The following is an 18,656-nucleotide window of genomic DNA, read 5'->3' on the forward strand; positions in this document are numbered from 1 at the left end:
TGACCTTTATTGGGTCCCTCGAACAGGCATGGTGTGCTTTTGAATGGGCGGCAAGGTGGCACAGTGGTTAGCACTGCTGCTTCACAGCTCCAGAGACCCGAGTTCAATTCCCACCTTGGGAGACTGTCTGTGCGGAGTTTTCACTTTCTCCCCATGTATGCACGGGTTTCCTCTGGCTGCTCCGGTTTCCTCCCACAGTCCAAAGGTGTGCAGATTAGGTGGATTGGCTGTGCTAAATTGTCCCTTAGTGTCCAAAAGGTTTAGGTAGGGTTACTGGGTTATGGGGATAGGGTGGAGGCCTGGGCTTAAGGAGGGTGCTCTTCCCAAGGAAGTGCAGACTCGATGGGCTGAATGGCCTCCTTCTGCACTGTAAATTCTATGTAAATTCTATGAATGGGAGACCCCCCTCCACCTCTCCCCCCGGGTGCCTGAAAGGGGTTGGTTGGCTTGGATGACAAGCACCACACACACACACCCCAACTCGCCAGTGGGTTAATAACAGAGGCACTGGGATGAGGCCCTTAACTGAGCATTAATTGCCACCTAAGGGCCTCAATTGCCAGCAAGGCAGGCAGGCCAGGTCCATGGGCCTTCCTGCCATCGGAAAGGAGGCTGAAAGTGAACGGGATCTCCGTTTGTCACCCTCCTATCTGTTTAAACATCCCTTTCCACCCCAGCAAACTCACCATTATACTCTGTCCCAAGTCTGATGTTTTCCATTAGTTGGAACGCCATACTCTAAATCAGCCGATAAGATTCCCGAATGTGTATCTGTATGTCAATATTTAACTGACTCAAAGGTTCAACTACTTTCCTAAATTACGTAGGCAATATCAAACCATCTAATAAGGATTACACAAACCACTTTCACAAATGGCCATTTCTATGTCAACTTTAAATCTTTTGCATAAATAAGAGAGATTTGATGCAAATTTGGAAAGAGAAACTGCAACATGTGTGTTTTTTAGTTTTGTTTCAGCGTTGGAGCTGCAGCCAGCTAATGAAGGTGTAATTTTGATCTCTCTGCCATCTAAAGACTATCTCTGTATCATTTAGTGAATTCAGAGTGATAACTGCTCTCAGTAGAGAATTTAAACCTGATGTGCTTTTGTAAAAAGGTTTTTTGTCTTATGGATGTTAAAAGGAATATTTAAGGATTACTTTGAGTGTTGTATTCTTTGGGGGTTGTATTTGAATTGATGGTTGCTAAGATGTCCCTGTCTGTTTTAAAAAGGTTAAATGAGTTCATGGAATAAACATTGATTTGCTTTAAAAAATAGTTCTAGATTTCTGCTGCACCACACCTGTAGTGTAGAGTTGGCCGTGTGCTCCCCATACCACAATCTATTAAAAGTCCTGGGTCAGGTGATCTCCATGATATACTTTGGAGTTCTCTAAACCCTGGCCCATAACACATGAAAAAGAGTTGTGTGTTTGTGTTGCTTCAATGGACATGACATAGAGATCTGAGCGTGAGCTGAAACTAACTCCTAAATCTAAGAGTCGGTAAAATTGGATTCACAGCACAAAATGATTCACGCAGGTTAAGTGTTGCAACCTTGGCTTCTAAATTCCACGTGAATTAAATTCAGAAGTTTACTAATCCTTTCGTATAATTCCATTGGAAAGAACAAAGGCAAATTCTGCTCTGCATTTTCATCTACTTTTCAGCATTCTACATTAGAAAGTCACAGAACAATCATCACATCTGCAGTAATATTATTATTTTAAAATTCCATATTCTAGTAAGGTATTCTATATTAACCCATCTTTTGCCATAATCAGCACTTGCATCCTGTGCAATGTAAAGATCGAAAGTTGCCAGTAATAGACAAATTGCCTGGTTGGTGAGGAAAATAATTAGTGCACTCAACGGGAGGAATTCTAACTCTTGACAACAGTGTGAACATTCACCATTATTCACCTTTTCTTTCCACTGACATCAATTAGTACGATTTCTGGAGGTAATGAAACTTGCTGAGGTTCAGTTCCATAAGTGTTGGGTTTAATGTGGCACCTCACCCAAGTGGCAAATTTTAAAGTCTGATACTAAATAGGGGTGTCAGAGGGGTAGTAAATTATGGAAAGCACCAAGGTAAACCCTGATCCTGTGTCCAGATATTTGCACGCACACACATCCCAACAGGGTCATTGAATGACAATGAAGTCTGACAAGCTTGGTTGATTTTTCTCCTTTGAGCCCAGAGCAGTGAGGCAAATTATGGCATGACTTCACCTCGGTTGAAATCAATTAACTCATCACAGCCTTCAGAAGTGTGTTGATTACTGCCATAACATGGTATCATCCACTGTTGTGTGTGCCTGCTTGCTATTTTAATATAAAAATGTGGAGCAGAGCAACGGTTTTCTTGAACTGGAAAATAGCACTGCCCATAGAGTCACATGGTAATAGACTGAGAGACGGAGAGATAATATCTGAGAATGACCCAAACTGCATAGCAGCAGCACCATGCAAAACAGTAACTAGGATCTGTACATAGTTAAAGACTGCCAAGAAAATGTTTATTTTTAAACATACAAGTCTCAAGATCTGAACAATAAGATACCAAACAAACCTATAACACAACATGGTGATCAGCGGTGGTCTGCACGTTCCAAGTTGTGGAATGTGCAGACCCTTGAAGAAGGTCCAATAAAACACTATGGGCAACAAAATGCCCAGTGAGGGTGTCGCAGAAAACTCCAGAGAAAGGGCAACAAAAGATCCCAGAACGAGGATAACAGAAGATCCCAAAGTGAGGAAGACATTACTCAGGTAAACCACAAAACGGTTGCTGGTCATGTCAGTGCAATGAAATACATGAGCCGAAGAATTTAGTGCTGAGAAGCAAGCCAAAGGCTTAAAAATAGACCTATTTGAAAATGTAGACACAGTACCCAAACTGCAATAACAGGGGGCAGTGTGAAGTGAGCAGATGGCTGTGAATGAAGGAAAGCTATCTGAGGTAACCTAAAAGTAAGTAATGCGTGCAAAGAGTAAATTAAGCTGTGTTGCAGGAAAATGCTCACAAGTCTCAAGATCTCATCAATGAGACACCAATCAAATCCATAACACAACACCTACACTGTTGAGGGGGACCGAACATCAACTTCAGCAGATAGAAAGTTTTTCAAACAATCGTAAAATACTGACCCTCAATTCCATGAAATGTTGCTTTATATATCAACGGGCTTAAACGTTATACTTCAGTACACCATGCAAACATTGCACCAGGCAAATGTTACACTTATGCAGACATAAATCACATTTAGTTTACACAGTTTTACCAGTTGTTCAGCTGAACTGCTTAACCATCAGTAATAAAATTGCATGAGGAGAAAAATCTTTCATATTATCCTGCCTTTATAGCCTAAATAGCCTGAATAGCTGCAGGCATGATGACTAAGCCCACAATTCTCATTACATTAAAGGAAAAACAAATCACTGGATTTTAAAAGTTATCTATGCTATTCATAATTAACAGGAGTGAAATGATTAGCTTCAACAACACCTTGCGTTTATGTAACACTTCTAACATAGGAAAATGCCCCAGAGGGATTCAGTGCTAGTATCAAAAATAAAATCCACCCTCAGCTAAAGATGGGGGTATTAGAAGGGATGGCCAAATGTTTGATCAAAAATATTGATTTTAAGGAATGTCTTAAAGAAAGAAAGATTGAATTTGGGAGGGAATACCCAGATGTGGGTTTTAGACCATTAATGGCAGAACTTCCTACAGTGTGGCTGAATGAAGAGTTTAGAAGGCGATATAGAGTAGGGTGATTTCAGGGGGGTATTTAATCACAAGGATGAAAATCTCTTAGCGGCTATAGTATATCGTTCATTTGAGATGACCAGACTTGTTTGGTAGAGCATGAACTGGACACCGATCTGCCATGCAAAATTTGTGCTATGGCAGTGGCCCATAGTGTAATATCAAGTATTCTGGGCAAGAGTTTTACGCATGTGATGATGGGATGCATGATGAGAAAACAAGACTCCAAAGGAGCCTTATTATTTATAAGTTTTTTTTTGAACTAAAGATCATAAAATGATAGAGTTACTCGTTCAGTTCAAGAGTGAGACTTGTGTTGTAAATGTAAATCAAGGCAATAACAAGGGTATGAAGACCGAGTTGGCCAATGTGAACTGGGAAATTAAATAGAGAGCAATAGAGAAACAATGGTAGATATTCTATGCGATAGTTAATCGCATTCAGCAAAGAGATTTTCAGTGAGGAAGAAAGCCTCTCGGAGAAGGATGCACCATCCATGGCTAATTAAGCAAGTTACGGATAGTATCAAAGTGAAATATAACGCGTACAATACTGCAAAGTGTAGTGGTACTTCAGAAGGTTGGACAGATTGTAAAAACTAACAAAGAATCACTAAAAATAAAGAAGAATGGAGAAATTAAAATATGAGAAAAACCTATCTTGAAATAGAAAAACAAACAGTAAGAATTTCCACCATTATTTACAACGGGAAAGAGTAACTAAAGTGAGTATTGGTCCCTGAGAGGACGAGACTGGGAAATTAATAATTGGAAACAAGGAAGTTGTGGAAGCGTTGATCAGATATTTTGAGCGGGCTTCTCCGCCGACCAATGCCGGAATCGGGAAACACGACTGGGCAGAAAATGGCGCGCGAGGTGTAAATCATGGCAGGCACCAGGTGCTCAACAGAATGCCACGTTCCGGTGCCTCGTACACCTACAGTAAACACTTGGCATATCATTAACAGGCCTGACCCAGTATTCTGCAGGGAATCCGCGATGCTCCATCTCCGCCAGGAGAAGTTACCGACAGTTACCGAAGGTGAGGGTCACTTGTGATTTAAAAAATGGGAAAACTGGTGTCATGGCTGCTGAGGGAGAGAGAGCGGGTACGGAAAGTGTCCAACCTCGCAATAGTTTGCTGACAGTTGTGCTGCTGGCCAGGAGGGGGGGGGGGGGGGGGGGAGCTTCTGCCAGGGGCGGCCATGAGGTGGGCTGTGGGGTCGGTGGACGGGCACGATACACCATTGCCGCAGCCTGCAAGGCAGCCATGCAACTGCTCAAACCGCTGACTACCCACTCTGAACTTAGTGCCACAGGTCATATGGGTGTCCTCCCAGATCACCCCTCCCTAGGTATTCTCTGGCCCAGCCATCCTATCAACGGGATGAGTGTGCCCCAGCACAACCGGTGCCATTTTGTTGGCTGGGATGAGTTTGTGCGGGGAATGGAGTGCTAATATGCGGCTTCAGCTCGTCAGTCAGCCTCTCAAGTGCCAATCCCAACCCCAGCGAATCCAACACTGTTTTCTATTAGAATTGCTCGTGTTCTACGTGGCACTGGTGCTAGCCCATTAATGGCTGTTGAATTGCTCCAGGACCGGCACCAATTTTGCTGTCGTAGGAGTCCACCAATTCAGTCCCAGTGTTAACACTTAGACTCTGAAACGTAGAATTCCACCCTTTGTGCCAGTCTTCCCTGTAGAAAACACAAAAACCATCAAAAGAATATTTGAAAACTAGAAGTAAAATGGACAAAGGAATTAAATAATCATAATTACCAGGGGGAAGGTTCAGGGAAAGCTATTAGAATGAAAGGCTGACAAGACCACAGGAGCCCACTGGCTCTATCTTAGGGTCTTTAAAGAAGTGGCTACTGAGATAGTCGAGGCACATGTTATAATCTTCCAAAATTCCTGGAGAAGTGTTAGCAGATTGGAAAAGAGCTCATCTAAAATCTATGTTTGAGAAAAAAGGGAGACAAGAAGTAGGAAACCAAAGGCCAGTTGGCTTAACATTTGTCATTAGGAAAATCCTAAAGGGCGGCACAGTAGCACAGCGGTTAGCACTGTAGCTTCACAGCACCAGGGTCCCAGATTCGATTCCCGGCTTGAGTCACTGTCTGTGAGGAGTCTGCACGTTCTCCCTGTGTCTGCATGGGTTTCCTCCGGGTGCTCCGGTTTCCTCCCACAAGTCCCGAAAGACATGCTGTTAGACTTCCTTTTTCTAAGAGGGAAAAGGAAGCCTACATAAGATCAAGGCATCTGAAGAGAGACGAAGCTTTGGAAGAATATCGGGAATGGAGGACCAATCTGAAACAAGGCATCAAGAGGACTAAAAGGGGTCATGAAATATCTTTAGCAAACAGGGTTAAGGAAAATCCAAAAACCTTTTATTCATATATAAGGAGCAAGAGGGTAACTAGAGAAAGGGTTGGCCCACTCAAGGACAAAGGAGGAAAGTTATGCGTGAAGTCAGAGAAAATGGGTGAGATTCTTAATGAGTACTTAGCATCGGTACTCACCGAGGAGAGGGACATGACTGATGTTGAGGTTAGGGATAGATGTTTGATTATTCTAGGTCAAGTCGACATAAGGAGGGAGGATGTGTTGGGTATTCTAAAAGGCATTAAGGTGGACAACATGGCGCCGGCCACTTGCGGACCCAACCTGCCAGATAGTGGCCCCCTAGACACACCCTCACAACTCCCATGCCACCCCCCACCAGACACCTCAGCCCTCGCCGAAGCCCCCCCCCCCCCCCCCCCCCCCCCCGGCCAGCTACATGGCTCCCCCCCACAACTGTGGCGGCGCTGGGCACAGCCCGCAGCCGCCATGCCGGATTCGCGAAAACTGAGAGCTCACCTGTCCCGCGCCGTCGGGAATTCAGCCCATCGGGGACAGACCAACGGGGGAGGGCCTTCAAGTAACTTCCTGAGGCCGTCCAAACGGGTGCGGCGTACTCCTCAATGATGCCATTTTGGAGGGGGTGGAGCATTCGAAAAAAGGCGCCGCCCCGATTCAATCGGAAACTGATTATGATATCGGCGTCAGGCAACGGACAATCCTGCACCCTGTGTCCACTGCTCTCTGGTGTGTTGAATTCCAAAGACTACTGACCCTCTGAAAGAAATAAAGTGCGGGATTCTCTGTTGTCCAACGTCGATGAAGTGTTGGGCATTGTGGACTTGTGAAGCAGACATATGCCACCAACACTGAAGAAGGTTCAACACTATTTCATTAGCTACTTATAAAATAATAGACATACGATAACTGTGGGTTTACACGATGCTAGTTTAACTAGAGACCTGTGCCTGTCCGAACCAGTTGAATCTCTCAGCACGTAGTGTGAGTCTGTACTATACTTGATGAGCTCTTGTGCTTCTGAGAGGCAGCATCCAGAATGAGCGGGAAAAGTGGTGCCCTCTGCCTTTATAGTGTGTGTGTTCTAACTGGTGATTGGCTGAGGTGTTTGTGCATATTGATTGGTCCTAGTGTATGTTCATCAGTATGTGTCTGCACCATGATATATTGGTGTATATTATGACAGTCAATATCATAATCGACAATTGGCCGGAGAATCCCTTCCGACGGCCAAATCTCCACCGCCACCAAGATGGCACCATTGCGCATACGCCGCACGCCATTGGAATGGCATTGGTGTGTCACCTGAAGGCCCTCCCCCGATGCTCTGCTCCCGATGGGCCAAGTTCCTGACCGTGCGGTTGACGTGTGGTCCCCAGCGGACTGTGTCCAGCGCCGCTAGCGTTGGCCGGGAGCCGTGCTGTTGGCCGGGGGGACTGATTGGGGGGTGGCCAGGGGGTGGCCGGGGGGGGGGGGGGGGGTGGTATTTGGCAGGTTGGGTCCTTGCATGGCCAGTGCCATGTTGTACGGTGCTACTGCTGCAGGTCATCGCCGGGCTCATGCACGGCCATGGATCTCGCTATACTCTATCCGTTTTGATCATGGGAGCCGGGAGTTTTACCCTGTGCTGCTGCTATCCCCTCACCAGTCACAGGATCGGTGAGGGTTCGGCGCAGATTTTGGCATCGTAAAACATCACAATTCCCACGCCAGCGTTGGCACTTAGCCGCAAAATCGGAGAATCCTGCCCATGATTCTTGGAAGACTGAGTGTCATGCAGTTAAAGGTGTTGCATAAAGCTCATATGACGAGGTCTAGGATATGTTCTGTTTGGGGTTTTGGCGGGGGGGGGGGGGGCTGGGTGTAAAAGGAGGGGATGGAGGGGACGGTATTGAGGAATAGTGGCAATTATGCATGGTTAACATATTGCTTGCTGGTTTCTGTTCTGTATATATTTGAAAATACCTCTAACAAAATCATTCAAAAAAAAAAGAAACAAATTTTGGCTGAACTCCATCTTAAATAGGAGACATCAGGGTGAATTCTCCGCCGCCTCAGTCACGTATTTCTCAGCAGCGTGTCGTCACTGGCAGTGAGATTCTCCGTTCCCGCGGCTGGCCAATGGAATTTCCTATTGTAGCCACCCCACACCGCTGGGAAACCCGTGGCAGGGATGCGCTGCCGGCGGAACGGAGAATGCCGCCGGCAGAGAATTCACCTCACCTATTTTTTCACTGAGTTCCCTCGGACGGGATTCTTCATCCATTCACGCCGACAGGATTCTTTGGTCCTGCTGCAGTGAATGGAGTTTTGGCTCAGTGTCAAATTCTCGGTCCTCACCATCAGAGGTAGTGGAGCAAACTCGAAATGGAGAATCCCGGCCCGAATCTTCGTCTGTCCCACAAGAGGAAGCATCCTCTCAGCATCCACTCTGTCAAGTCCCCTCAGGATGGTATATGTTTCAAAAGGTCATCTCTCATTCTTCTAAATTCCAATGGATTCAGGCCCAATTTATATCATTTTTCCACATAAAAGATAACCTTGTTCCCAGGAATCAGTCGTGTGGACCTTCTCTGAACTGCGACTAATGCAATTATATCCTTCTTAAGTAACAAATCAAAACTGTACACAATACAGATGCAGTGTCACCAAAGATCAATACAACAGCAACACAACATCCCTACTTTTATATTCTTATTTCTCTTTATTAATTCCTTGAACTCACTTTCTAGAAGACTAAAGCTCACTTTAACTATTCTTTTCTTTTGTAAATACTTGTAGAAAATCTTATTTTCTGTTTTTATATTTCAGGATAACTTTTTCTTAACTTTTTCCCTCGTTATTATATTTATAGTCATTTTATTTTCAATTAAGGGGCATTTTAGCGTGGCCAATCCATCTACCCTGCATGTCTTTGGGTTGTGTGGGTGAGACCCATGCAGACACGGGGAGAATGTGCAAAATTCACACGGGCAGTGACCCGGGGCCGGGATCGAACCCGGGTCCTTGGCGTCGTGAGGCATTAGTGCTAACCACTGCACCATCATGCCACCCTTATTTATAGTCTTTCCTTGTTAACTTTTAAAATCTGTACAATCTTCTGACATATCACTACACTTTGCAGAATTGTATTTTCTTTCAATTTGATACTATCCTTAACTTCCTTTGTTTGCTTCAAATGTTGCACTCTTCAAATAGACTTTTTCTTCCTCAATGGAATATATTTTTGTTGCATGTTATGAAATACCAGCAAAAATGTCTGCTACTGCACTTCTACTGACCAATCTAATTCCCAGCTCCCTTCAGCCACCTGTCTTTACCTGCCGTACCAGCCTCCCCGGACAGGCGCCGGAATGTGGCGACTAGGGGCTTTTCACAGTAACTTCATTGAAGCCTACTCGTGACAATAAGCGATTTTCATTTTCATTATACCTTGGAATTGCCTTTAAGTTTGCATCACTAGTCTTAGACCCACACATCTGACCTTAAACTGAACACAAAATTCAATCATGTTATGATCACTGCAGCATAGAGGCTCCTTTACCTGTGGTCATTAATTAATCCAGTCTTATTATACATTAACAGGATAAAAGTAGCTTGCTCTTTGCTTGGCTCTAGAATTTGCTGCTCCTTGAAAGTAAACCCGCCGAAAGTGACAGACCCTGACCGAGCCCCTGGGCAAGCACTCAGAGCCTGCACTGACCAGCTGCCGAGTGTATTTGCAGCTATCTTAAACACCACACTTCTGCACTCCGAGGTCCCTACTTGCTTCAAGAAGACCACCATAATACCAGTACCAAAGAAGAACAAGGCGGCCTGCCTCAACGACTACCGACCGGTGGCCCCGACGTCTGTTATCATGAAATGCTTCGAGCGGCTAGTCATGAGACGGATCAACACCAGCCTCCCAGATGGTCTCGATCCATTGCAGTTTGCCTATCACTGCAACCGGTCCACAACAGATGCCATCTCTCTGGCCCTACAATCAATCCTCGAAAATCTCGACAACAAGGACACCAACGTCAGACTGCTGTTCATACACTTCGCCTTCAACAAGATTATCCGAACAAGACTAATAACCAAACTCTGCAATCCTGGACTTGACCCTTCCCTGTGCAGCTGGATCCTTGACTTCCTCACTAACAGACCGCAATCTGTCAAGGTAGGCAACAGCACCTCCTCCACAATAGTCCTGAACACCGGGGCCCCGCAAGGATGTGTGCTCAGTCCTCTACTGTGCTCCCTGTACACACACGACTGTGTGGCAAAATTCAATTCCAATTCAATCTGTATGTTTGCAGATGATACGACTGTGGTGGGTCGTATCTCAAACAACGACGAATCAGACGACAGAAGGGAGATAGATCACTTGTTGCATGGTGTAACGAAAACAACTTCTCTCTAAATGTTGGAAAGACCAAGGAACTGATCATCGACTACAGGAAGCGTAGCACGACACACACACCCGACTACATCAATGGCTCCGAAGTAGAGATGGCTGATAGCTTTAAGTTCCTGGGGATCACCATCACCAACAGTCTGTCCTGGTCCACTCACATTGATGCAACCATCAAGAAAGCCCAACAACGTCTCTACTTCTTACGGAAGCTAAAGAAATTTGGCATGTCTGCATCGACTCACAAACTTCTACAGATGTGCGATAGAGAGCATCCTATCTGGCTGCATCACAGCTTGGTATGGCAACTGCTCAGTCCAAGATCGCAAGAAACTGCAGAGTGTGGTGAACTCAGTCCAACGCATCTCACAAGCTTGCCACCCTCCCAGTGATTCTGCCTACACCTCCCGCTGCCTCAGGAAGGCAGACAGCATTGTCAGAGACCCCTCCAACCCAAGCTTTGCCCTCTTCCAGACCCTTCCATCAGGCAGAAGAAACAGAAGTCTGAAGACCCACACATCCAGAAATAGGAACAGCTACTTTCCCACAGCTACCAGACTCCTCAACAACTCTCCCTTGGACTGATCTGTTCCCTGTAAGAACACTATTCATGCCGCCCTATGCTGCTCTTTTTTGGCCCCTTGTTCTGCACTGTAACCAATCACTATTTGTTGATGTACCATTGTCAATGTATTCTGTCGATTATTCTTTTGTCTACTATGTACATATATTGTACCTCGGTACATGTGAAAATAAATATCAATCAATCAATCAATCAAGGAAGTGCCTTGAATGCACTCAATGAACTCACCTTCCAGTTTCCATTTGCTAATCTGATTTGGCCATTCTATCTGTGGATTAAAATCAAGTTTATTGCAATACCTTTCAAACAAACCCTCAACTTTTCCTCCTGAATACTCTGCCTTAGCTATTGTTAGGAAGCCTAACTGACTTCCTACCATTACTATTTCTTAAGTCTATCCAAACTGATTCTCCACCTTGAGCTTTAGGACTAAGCTGATCTCTCAAAATTGTGCTAATGTCATCTTTAATTAACAGAGCTACCATGTCACCTTTCCCTAGCTTCCTATCCTTCAGAAATGCCAAGTAGCCTTGGTCACTGTGCAGCCATGTCAATGTAATAACTACTGTTGTGTTAGGTACACTGGTATAACACTGGCTGCAACTGGATGCAGCTTAGATCAAAAAGATACTCCAGACCTTGAAGTTATTTCAATCAAGTTTATTGTACTAATAGCACAGTTAGCACAGTTCTCTGTAAGTTCGACTCTCTGCTAACTTAAGTGTGGTTACTCTGTCTGACTGAACCAGACTAGCTCTTAGCCATGTGGTGGAGGTGTGAGATTGTAACAACATCCTTGACTGACTCTCTAGATGTTCATCAGTGGAAAGAGGCGAAGTGTGAGTGCCTCGTGTCTTTTATAGTCAGATCCCACCCCTGAGTGTCCTGCCTGTTTATTGGTCATGTCCTGTTCTCTGTGTCCATTAGCTGCTTGTCTGTGCCTGCCTGTATATCATTATGTGTGTCTGCATGTCATGACAACTACCAGGACATGTATATTTATTTTCATTCGTGCTGACAATTCATCATTTTTTTATAAATGCTACACACATTCAGCAATTAGTCACAGAAAGAAAATGTAATAAACCACCTTAAGCATTAATGATGCCTGTACGCAATGAAGAATTAAATCAAATCATTTCTATGTTTTGGAAAATTAAGCTTTCCCAGCATCTCTGGATTCTTTGGTACTTGACAGATGGCTACTGGATCTGGCTCTTTATTTAAAAAGTAATCGTGAACAACAGGCAGCCTACATCACAAAATGAACCTTCCTATTGCATACCGGTTTGACATACTGACCCTCAGATTAGTCCACCAATCCACAAGGATTGCTATTGCATGAGAATTTGGATATTGAAATGACTTTGTGAAAATGTACAGTTAAAGTCGTGTTAATTGGGATGGCCTGTTGGGAACGCAATTATCCTGTTTCTCAGATTGTCCTCATTAACAATGTTCATCGAGCGCATTTTCAGACCTCTCTGATCCACTCATTTCCTTTTGCATAAATTTTAGCTGCACAAATTAGCAAGGTGACTTACATCAAGATGGCTGCGTTGCAATTCATCTACAAAACGGCATGTGCTTCCTGTTTATCATCAAGTATAGAGAGGAGCCGTTATTTTCTCATTGTTTCAAATGTTATGAAAACTCCTGTAATTTTAGTGTGTCACACCCCTCCTCACCTTGAACCCACTATGTGCAACATCCCTGTCCACCCTAAAGGAAAATTAAAATGGTCCATTATATTTTCAACCCAATAGGAAAGCCTATTGCCCCTTTGCAGTAGCTGCATTTTATTAATGTTAAAAAAGTAACAAATGTGCCTGGCCAAAAGTAGATTATCAGACATACTGGGGCGGGATTCTCTGTTAGCCGACGGCGAAATCAGGAAATCCGATAGGCCGGAGAATACCTTCCGACACCAAAATCGCGACAGGCACCGATTTGACCCCAAATCGCGATTCAACATCAGCTCGAAAACGGCGTCAATGCATTTCACTCCACACGTACAGTAGGCACCGTTTATATCATTAGTGGGCCCGACTGGTACTCTCCAGGGCCTCTGCGATTCTCCGCCTCCGAGGGACCGGGTTCCCGACAGCGCGGTTGATTTGTGCTTTTAAAAATCAAAAAACCGGCGTGGCGGCTGCTGAGGGAGAGCGAGGGGGTATGGAAGGTGTCCAGAATGGCCATAGTATGCTGAGAGTTGTGCCGCTGGCGTGGGGGCTTCTGCCAGGGATGGCAGGAGTAGTGCAGGGTAGCTGTGGGGTCAGGTTGGACGGGCAGGGAGCACCGTTGCCGCAGCCAGCAAGACCGCCATTCAGCCACAAACGCCGCTAACAGCCCATTTTGAAGCTAGTGCCAGGGGTCATATAGGTGTGTCTGGCCCCAGACGACCCAAAACCTGTATGGGTGTCCTCCAGCATAACCAGTGCCATTTTTTGGCTGCGCTAAGTGTGTGTAGGGAGTGTAATGTGTGTGTGAGACCCGGTGAATCCCGTATCGCTTTTCATTGAAATCGATTGTGTTCCACACGGCGCAAACTCACAAAGACTGCACACTCACACAGCACAGACTGCACACTCACACAGCACAGACTGCACACTCTCATAGCACAGACTGCACACTCACACAGCACAGACTGCACACTCACACAGCACAGACTGCACACTCACACAGCACAGACTGCACACTCACACAGCACAGACTGCACACTCACTCAGCACAGACTGCACAGTCACACAGCACAGACTGCACACTCACACAGCACAGACTGCACACTCACACAGCACAGACTGCACACTCACTCAGCACAGACTGCACAGTCACACAGCAAAGACTGCACACTCACACAGCACAGACTGCACACTGACACAGCACAGACTGCACACTCACACAGCACAGACTGCACACTCACACAGCACAGACTGCACACTCGCACAGCACAGACTGCACACTCACACAGCACAGACTGCACACTCACACAGCACAGACTGCACACTCACTCAGCACAGACTGCACAGTCACACAGCACAGACTGCACACTCACACAGCACAGACTGCACACTCACACAGCACAGACTGCACACTCACACAGCACAGACTGCACACTCACTCAGCACAGACTGCACAGTCACACAGCACAGACTGCACACTCACACAGCACAGACTGCACACTCACACAGCACAGACTGCACACTCACACAGCATAGACTGCACACTCACACAGCACAGACTGCACACTCACCCAGCACAGACTGCACACTCACACAGCACAGACTGCACACTCACACAGCACAGACTGCACACTCACACAGCACAGACTGCACACTGACACAGCACAGACTGCACACTCACACAGCACAGACTGCACACACACACAGCACAGACTGCACACTGACACAGCACAGACTGCACACTCGCATAGCACAGACTGCACACTCACACAGCACAGACTGCACACTCGCACAGCACAGACTGCACACTCACTCAGCACAGACTGCACACTCACACAGCACAGACTGCACACTCGCACAGCACAGACTGCACACTCACACAGCACAGACTGCACACTCACACAGCACAGACTGCACACTCACACAGCACAGACTGCACACTCACACAGCACAGACTGCACACTCACACAGCACAGACTGCACACTCGCACAGCACAAACTGCACACTCACACAGCACAGACTGCACATTCACACAGCACAGACTGCACACTCACACAGCACAGACTGCACACTCACACAGCACAGACTGCACACTGACACAGCACAGACTGCACACTCACACAGCACAGACAGCACACTGACACAGCACAGACTGCACACTCACACAGCACAGACTGCACACTCACACAGCACAGACTGCACACTCACACAGCACAGACTGCACACTGGCACAGCACAGACTGCACACTCGCACAGCACAGACTGCACACTCGCACAGCACAGACTGCACACTCACACAGCACAGACTGCACACTCACTCAGCACAGACTGCACACTCACACAGCACAGACTGCACACTCACACAGCACAGACTGCACACTGACACAGCACAGACTGCACACTCACTCAGCACAGACTGCACACTCGCACAGCACAGACTGCACACTCGCACAGCACAGACTGCACACCCACACAGCACAGACTGCACACTCACACAGCACAGACTGCACACTCACACAGCACAGACTGCACACCCGCACAGCACAGACTGCACACTGACACAGCACAGACTGCACAATCACACAGCACAGACTGCACACTCACACAGCACAGACTGCACGCTCACACAACACAGACTGCACACTCACACAGCACAGCACAGACTGCACACCCACACAGCACAGACTGCACACTCACACAGCACAGACTGCACACTCACACAGCACAGACTGCACACTCACACAGCACAGACTGCACACTCACACAGCACAGACTGCACACTCACACAGCACAGACTGCACACTGACACAGCACAGACTGCACACTGACACAGCACAGACTGCACACTCGCACAGCACAGACTGCACACTCACACAGCACAGACTGCACACTCACACAGCACAGACTGCACACTGACACAGCACAGACTGCACACTGACACAGCACAGACTGCACACTCACACAGCACAGACTGCACACTCACACAGCACAGACTGCACACTCACACAGCACAGACTGCACACTCACTCAGCACAGACTGCACACTGACACAGCACAGACAGCACACTGGCACAGCACAGACTGCACACTCACACAGCACAGACTGCACACTGACACAGCACAGACAGCACACTGGCACAGCACAGACTGCACACTCACACAGCACAGACTGCACACTCACACAGCACAGACTGCGCACTGACACAGCACAGACTGCACACTCACACAGCACAGACTGCACACTCACACAGCACAGACTGCACACTGACACAGCACAGACTGCACACTCACACAGCACAGACTGCACACTCACACAGCACAGACTGCACACTCACTCAGCACAGACTGCACACTCACACAGCACAGATTGCACACTCACACAGCACAGACTGCACACTGACACAGCACAGACTGCACACTCACATAGCACAGACTGCACACTGACACAGCACAGACTGCACACTCACACAGCACAGACTGCACACTCACACAGCACAGACTGCACACTCACTCAGCACAGACTGCACACTCACACAGCACAGACTGCACACTCACTCAGCACAGAATGCACACTCACACAGCACAGACTGCACACTCACACAGCACAGACTGCACACTCACACAGCACAGACTGCACACTCACACAGCACAGACTGCACACTCACACAGCACAGACTGCACACTCGCACAGCACAAACTGCACACTCACACAGCACAGACTGCACATTCACACAGCACAGACTGCACACTCACACAGCACAGACTGCACACTCACACAGCACAGACTGCACACTGACACAGCACAGACTGCACACTCACACAGCACAGACTGCACACTGGCACAGCACAGACTGCACACTCACTCAGCACAGACTGCACACTCACACAGCACACTCACACAGCACACTGACACAGCACAGACTGCACACTCACACAGCACAGACTGCACACTCACACAGCACAGACTGCACACTGGCACAGCACAGACTGCACACTCGCACAGCACAGACTGCACACTCGCACAGCACAGACTGCACACTCTCACAGCACAGACTGCACACTCACTCAGCACAGACTGCACACTCACACAGCACAGACTGCACACTCACACAGCACAGACTGCACACTGACACAGCACAGACTGCGCACTCACTCCGCTCAGACTGCACACTCACAAACTACAGACTGCATACTCACACAGCACAGACTGCACACTCACACAGCACAGACTGCACACTCACACAGCACAGACTGCACACCCGCACAGCACAGACTGCACACTGACACAGCACAGACTGCACAATCACACAGCACAGACTGCACACTCACACAGCACAGACTGCACGCTCACACAGCACAGACTGCACACTCACACAGCACAGACTGCACACCCACACAGCACAGACTGCACACTCACACAGCACAGACTGCACACTCACACAGCACAGACTGCACACTCACACAGCACAGACTGCACACTCACACAGCACAGACTGCACACTCACACAGCACAGACTGCACACTCACACAGCACAGACTGCACACTCACACAGCACAGACTGCACACTCACACAGCACAGACTGCACACTCACACAGCACAGACTGCACACTCACACAGCACAGACTGCACACTCACACAGCACAGACTGCACACTGACACAGCACAGACTGCACACTCACACAGCACAGACTGCACACTCACACAGCACAGACTGCACACTCACACAGCACAGACTGCACACTCACTCAGCACAGACTGCACACTGACACAGCACAGACAGCACACTGGCACAGCACAGACTGCACACTCACACAGCACAGACTGCACACTCACACAGCACAGACTGCGCACTGACACAGCACAGACTGCACACTCACACAGCACAGACTGCACACTCACACAGCACAGACTGCACACTGACACAGCACAGACTGCACACTCACACAGCACAGACTGCACACTCACACAGCACAGACTGCACACTCACTCAGCACAGACTGCACACTCACACAGCACAGATTGCACACTCACACAGCACAGACTGCACACTCTCACAGCACAGACTGCACACTCACATAGCACAGACTGCACACTGACACAGCACAGACTGCACACTCACACAGCACAGACTGCACACTCACACAGCACAGACTGCACACTCACTCAGCACAGACTGCACACTCACACAGCACAGACTGCACACTCACTCAGCACAGAATGCACACTCACACAGCACAGACTGCACACTCACACAGCACAGACTGCACACTCACACAGCACAGACTGCACACTCGCACAGCACAGACTGCACACTCGCACAGCACAGACTGCACACTCGCACAGCACACACTGCACACTCACACAGCACACACTGCACACTCACACAGCACAGACTGCACACTGACACAGCACAGACTGCACACTCTCACAGCACAGACTGCACACTCACTCAGCACAGACTGCACGCTCGCACAGCACAGACTGCACACTGACACAGCACAGACTGCACACTCACACAGCACAGACTGCACACTCACACAGCACAGACAGCCCACTCACACAGCACAGACAGCACACTCACACAGCACAGACTGCACACTCACACAGCACAGACTGCACACTCACACAGCACAGACTGCACACTCGCACAGCACAGACTGCACACTCACACAGCACAGACTGCACACTCACACAGCACAGACTGCACACTCGCACAGCACAGACTGCACACTCACACAGCACAGACTGCACACTCACACAGCACAGACTGCACACTGGCACAGCACAGACTGCACACTCACTCAGCACAGACTGCACACTCACACAGCACACTCACACAGCACACTGACACAGCA

This window comes from Scyliorhinus canicula, chromosome 4, assembly GCF_902713615.1.
Source record: "Scyliorhinus canicula chromosome 4, sScyCan1.1, whole genome shotgun sequence".
NCBI classification, from domain to species: Eukaryota; Metazoa; Chordata; class Chondrichthyes; order Carcharhiniformes; family Scyliorhinidae; genus Scyliorhinus; species Scyliorhinus canicula.